Raw genomic sequence first — 6,470 nt, 5'->3', positions numbered from 1 at the left:
TGTGGATGCCCCATCCCTGAAGGCATTCAAGGCCAGGCTGGATGTGGCTCTGGGCAGCCCTGTCTGATGGCTGGTGACCCTGTACATTGCAGAGGGGTTGAAACAAGATGAGCTTTGTGGTCCTTTTCAACCCAGGCCACTCTATGATTCTATGATGTCGCATTATGAAAACTCCAGGAGAAAAATGCCTTACTCTACAGCCAGCTCCATCCCCAGCCCTGCAGCAGAGCCATGAAGCCCATTTCTCAGGCAGGACAAGCCTAGGCCAGGCACACTCTGGCTCTAGGGACCAACAACATGATCCCGCTGGGAAGCCCAAGTGCCGCTGGGATGAAGGCTGCCAGCCGATCCAGTCCTTGTGCTGTCTTACACAAACAAACACAGGGCCCCGGGCTGGGGAGGGCTTGCAGGCAGTGACTGGTGGCGGTTTGACAGGTCACCAGTCCCCCACAGCTGCCATCTGCTGCTGTAACCTGTACGTCCCCAGGGACAGTGGGAAGGGGGGCCCTGATGGGATGGGAGCTGGGGGGGTAGGGAGATGGATACAGCATACTCTGGCAGAATCTGTCTGAAAATAAACCTCATTGGATTTATTTTTAGCCCTTCTGCTGCTGACGGGACTATTTCTAGGCTGGCTGACACTGCGGTCTGGGGCTCTGTGACGAGACCCAGTTATCTTGTTTTGTCCTGAGATCATAAAAACTTCTGGGAGAGAGAAGATCCCTTCTGCGCGTTGGTCAAAGACCCCATGCCTAGGATGCCTGAGCCCTTTGGTGTAGCAAACAATAAATACAACTAGTAATTCACCAAGAATTTACTGTCTGATATAAGCTATCCAGCTGTGCAAGTGGGGAGAAGGAAATCCAGAGGGATGAGGCCAGCTGGGCACGGGCTCAGGGCAGTCTAAGATAACTGACCAGACAGTGAGGTTGATGTTCCAAGTTTGTTGCAAACCTACATGCCCCATCCCAGGAGATGCCCAAGGCCGTGTTGTATGGGGCCCTGGGCAGCCTGAGCTGGTGCGCTGCAAACAGCTCACAGCATGAATTTCAAGGTCTCTTCCAACCTCAGCCTATGAACAGGCAGAAGAAGTGACTGGGTTTGAGTGATGATGGGCAACTCATTAAACTCTATGTGCTCCAAGAGCAACACTGCCCTTCTTGCAGATAACAACCAGCTCCAGAAGTCCCAGCTCTGCTGAGCAGGGCCAGAGCAGAGGGACAGAGCAGCACATGGATCAGGGCACAGTGAGCACAGCCAAGCAGCAGCTCTTCAATATCAGGCTGTGCAACAAAGCAAGTTTTAAGGAAACTGACCAAAGCATTTTTTAATGGCTTTGAGACTTTTCTATGTGACGGTTTGACAGGACAAACACATGCAGACCCATAAATAAGCCATAATAGCTGGAGCCCCATTGTGTAGGAACTGGCTCGCAGCACCCAGCAGCTACACTCAGCTAACAATGCAAGGGAAGTCACTGCACACATTTTTTATCCTCTGACACACAGTGCAGCTGCAGGGATACCTCATACACAGCTTTAATAAAAGGCAATCATGTTCTCTCAGCTTTGCATGTTTGAGAACAGACTCATGGAGATAACGGGCCCGGGCTTACAGCGATAAACATGTCAAGATAATTATAATTATGCCTTTCTTCTAACAGAAACAGCAAGATCCTCATCCGCTATACACTGCCAGAGCCACTGGAGCCACTGCTGCCCACCCCACTGAGCCCATGGAATGAAATGGGGGCCAGCAGCCAGGCCCTGTGAGCTCAGTGTGGTCAGAGAGGTTGCTTGTTTGTTGCATGCGCCAAATTCTCATCTTTCCCCATCCAAAATAAATCAGGGATTTTTGCATGTGTGTGCAGCCGTTTGGGAGGCATTCTGAAGGCAGGCACGCCACTTGTGCCAAAGAGGGGCAGCTTTCAGGGTGACTGGCAAAGCAGCAGAGGCTGCCTGCTAAGAGAAAGGCCCAAGTGGAGTTTTAAAAGTAGGAATGATGTCGAGTTTGGCACGGAGGCCACTACAGGCAGTGAGGATATTGGGGTCACATGTATGCAGGGGATGGCTTTTATAGGGATGGGTAGCCAAAGCCTGAGGGACTGCCAGGGCTGGGAGAAGTGCTGGCAAAGGGCACCGGGGGAGGGAGACTGAAGACTTGGGCTGCAGGAGGGGTGAGCAGGAGTGGGAGCATGCATGGGTCGGTGTCGGGGCTTGTCGGCACAGAGGAGCTGCACGGAGCTGCTATTGTGGAGTAAAATATGCTGGAATGCGGACACGCCTATTCCAGAATAAAGCTGCTTTTTCCTAATTTAACTTAATCCACTATTTGTTTTTATTATTTTTATCATCATCAGATTCAACTAATTTGGAAAAGCTGTTCCAATTAATTTCCCTGCATAGACAAGCAGCTACACGCTGGAAAGCCTTTGTCTGTTCGGTGGCAGCCTGACCAGCAGCCTCTATTCATTTCCAAAACAGCTCCTTTCTTCTTTCCTACAATCATTTTTTATTCCTTACCTCATCAGGTTGCAAGAGGAACCAGAGTGGGATTTTTTTTCTGGAAGACTGGTTTAAGAGCAGCAAATAGTTCTATTAAATGAGGGAAGGCAGAAGCAGGAGAGTCAGAGAGCAGAGCAGTGACCGAGGAGGCTTCACTGGATGGGCAGCAGAGATACAGCACAAGCTAATGTCTGCTACCTCTTATTTTGGGGCCATCTGTGCCTTAGGTAACACATGACCTGAGACCTCAGCAGGGCCCGGAGGCTGGTGCAGGCAGGCAGGGTGCCCAGCATCTTTCCCTTTGACTGGGAGATGAAAGCAGCTAGCAGGAGCTTGGGGCTATGAGCTGGTGACTGATTAACCAGTGCTGCAGCTGCTGTGAGAGATGAGGTGCTGCTCCTTCACAGCTCCCTCACCACTCCTCCCATCCTCTTCTTTCCTCTTCTTCCTTCTCTTTGCTTTTGGACTCCTCTGGCTCCACGCTCTGTCCCATGAGACACTGTCCTTTGGCACTTTGGAGGTTTGGCTCATCCTCCTCCCGACAGGCAGACACTGGGAGCCCACAGCAACACATTTATTGCCAGAAATAACCTGAAAACAGTCCAGTCTGGCATTCCCTGTGGTCTGATCAATGGCAGCAGAACAAGCCAAGTGTCCCTGTTGCTTGTGTGGCAAGAGAACAGGGGCAGAAATGTCGGAGCAGAAGCCCGCAAGCCAAAAAACCAATCTCTTGCCAGCTGCTGTGTGTATCTACAGAGATGGCTGACAGCAAACAGAAAGGCAATCAGACTTCCTCCCTTCCAGGCAATTCCTATGCTGTTGTTTGTGGAGTCTTTTTCGTCTTAGACCGGCCTTTTGAATACCTTAATTCCTCAGTACGGGACAGATGGAGTTACCTCAGTGTGCAATCAGGTTATCATTTTGGTAGGGTGCCTCTCTTCTGCTCCTCACAGTTTTGAGAAGGATGCATTCAGGGAAAGCTCATGGAGAAACCCCATTTGTATTCTCTGATGAGTCTAAAAACAAAGCCTCCTACCCCACCATATAATTGCTGCCCCTACTGAAGACTTTCTGGAGCTATACCTCTGTAATGACAAAGCCTGGTGCTCTGCAAGAGAACAACGAGCGTTGAGAAAAGGGATGTGCTGCCAGCCCCCTCCCTTTGCTGCCCGTGTTTGTGCAGTCCTGATTTCCGTGCGGAGGCTCAGATCTGCACACAGTGTTTGTGACCATAAACCAGAGATTAGTTCTTATCTCTGACAGGCAGCACGAGCAGGCACCAGCCCTGGCTGCAGAGCATTGGCAGCTGAGAGCCAGCCCGGCACACGAACTTGTTGGAAGAGGAGGAAGTAAACAACATGGGGAAAACCAGTTGTGGGAGGTGAATTTGGAGCAAGGGACAGCGTCAACCAAGCTATGGAGCCCTGAGACCCAGCAGTGGGTGAGCAACAAGGGAGGAAGTGATGATCAGAGCCCAGCATCTGTAATCAAGAGGCAGGAAGCGCCCACGCCAGGAAGCGCTCCCCTCTCACCAGTGCTGATAAACCCTGAGGAGGAGGAGGCACCGTGACCTTCTGTGTCCTCCTGGTGTGGTGCCCAGCCCTGGGCATAAAGGGAGGTGGCCTTCATTGCTGACCCATCAGTAGCATCTTGTCTGGCTGCTGTTGGCCACCCATTGCCAAGGCTCCAAAGGAAATCCCAACCAGTTGGACGTCTCAGCACGGATGTATTTCCAGCATCATCTCCCTCACCATTCCCCCATCTCCCTGGTCCCCTTCTCCACTAAGGATAGCAGGCTTCACCCTCAACCTCCAGCTCTGGCTGTGGAGTTGCTGGAAGTTGGATGTATTTGTACCTGCAGGAGGGAGCTGTAGAGATGTGCGAAAAAACAGGGCCAGTTTGATAGATTACAGCAAAACAAACACACAAATAAACAGCTCTTCTTGTGGAGTCAGGGGTCCATTCAGTGGTGTGGGAGCAGTTTCTGGTCATCAGGTGGGTGCAGAAGCAACACAGCAAGAGAGAAGTGTGAGAGAATGGTGGGAAAAGAAGAGAGAAAGCAAAAAGAAAGAAAACACATGAAAAAAAATAGAAAGAGAGAAGGAAAAAGAAAAGGGATAGCAAAGAAAAAGAGAAAGGAAAAGAAAAGAAAAAAAAAAAAACAGGAAGGAAAAAAAAAAGACCAGAGAGAGAGAAACCCCCTTCTGAAAGCTCTGAACTTGCTTCTTTATCTCCCTAATCTGTATTTCCCCCAAAAAGCCTCTTTCTGTACAGGATGAAAGCAGATTTCTCCTCTTTATTTTCGTCTTCTGTGTCCTTTAGGAAGGCATTTGCTCGAGACTAATTGAATTTTCTGCCCGTGAAGAGAAAGACACGACACAGAGTGAGTTAAAGTCCAACACCAGGACAGGGCTCAGGAGCCGTGTTAACTGGTGTGGGGGACAGCCCCTCACTTAACAAAAGTGTTTGATTCTGTCCCCTCTTGTTAAGAGAGGGCGGAAGGAGGGGATATTTATTCTGTTCCTTTCTCAAGGTTTTTCCTTTCGGGTCACAAAGTGCCCCCCACGCTCCCACCCGCCCCCTCCTCCTCTCCCTGCTTTTGTGGCAGCAGCAGCTGGTGGGTTGCAAAGGGGACAGGCTTTGTCTTTTGACACACTCGAACATTTCTGTGCAGAGCTGGGGAAACTTTTCCCTTCCCCACCTCTCGCGTTTCCTGGTGAGGAGGAGGGAGTGAGGCATTAAGGAGATGCTTGGAGATGAAGTGACACAAAAAAAAAGCAGGGCCAGGACTGGGAGAGCAGATGGCCGCAGTGCTGGGAGGGGTGGGATGGCCCCGAGTGCCAGAGGAGAAAGGAGTGAGAGAGAAGAGTGCAGGGGCTGTGAGCAGATCCAACAGGGAGCTCTTCTTTCCCCTTGTCACCCGGGGTCAGACCATAGTTAGTCTTCCAGCTATTACACTTGGAGGCTTTATTTGGTTATTGCTACAAGTCCATAAGAAGAGCTCCTTCCTCACAGCTCCCTCACAACCTTCCAAAAGGCTGTGCAAGACCTCGGGTCCCTCCGTGCCTCCCCCAGGGATGTAGATCAAGGCTGTTTGCCTTTGAGACCAGGACCACTGCAAGGCATCGAGAGTGTCACAGTGGCACCTAATGGGGCTGTCTGGGGCCAGGATCACCACTGACATTAGGCAGAAACTGGGGACTGACTCCAAGCCCACCATGCAGTGGCTGGCACAACCCACCTGCACCTAGGAATGGCCCCAGTGCTTTGTCCTCAGCAAGGCTGTTCTGAAAGCAGAAATCTAAAGGCCAGCTTTCTCAGGAGCACACATCCTAAATTCAAGACTAAACGTCTCTTCTGCCTTCCCCATAACCAAGCAACCACCACATGAGCCCCAGTCCTCACTTTGAGACCAGACTGCATATCTTCACTGGTGAAAACCAAGCCCTCTCAGTCTCGCTCCTGCCCTTGGGCAGCTACAGCCTGTGCCAGAAGATCCCCATCTCTAGAAACACTGGGAGAGTCCTTGTCTGGCTTCACAAATTGCAGCCAGTGGCCTGCTAAAAGCCCATTTAACTCTTCCTTATAGAGCAAGCTTCAAGGGGTGGACAGTGGAATAAGACCAGAACAGGATGAGTGAGAGCAGAGAGGTTTCAGCCTTTGAGCGGCACCAAACATATACCTGAAGTTTGGGAAACATCTGCTTCCACGTGAGCTTCCAGGAGAGTCCTCATGAGTGGAAAATAGATGGATACATCTGCTATACAAAGAGCTTTATTTTAGTGATGGCTCTTGTGCAAAGCCACTTCTGAGGTTGTCCTAATTGCTTTGCAATAGACCAGAGATAAATATTTATCAAACAGCTGCATCAGGAAACCGCATTTCGGAGAACCTGCACGGGGCCTTGTGTCTCGGGAAGGATGAGTCTGAGTGGTTTCACCCCACTGACTTGCCTGGCTTCCTGCT

This window comes from Coturnix japonica, chromosome 13 (genome assembly GCF_054131305.1).
Source record: "Coturnix japonica strain WE chromosome 13, WE-NBRP24, whole genome shotgun sequence".
Lineage (NCBI taxonomy): Eukaryota > Metazoa > Chordata > Aves > Galliformes > Phasianidae > Coturnix > Coturnix japonica.
Note: the sequence above shows the minus strand (reverse complement) of the source record.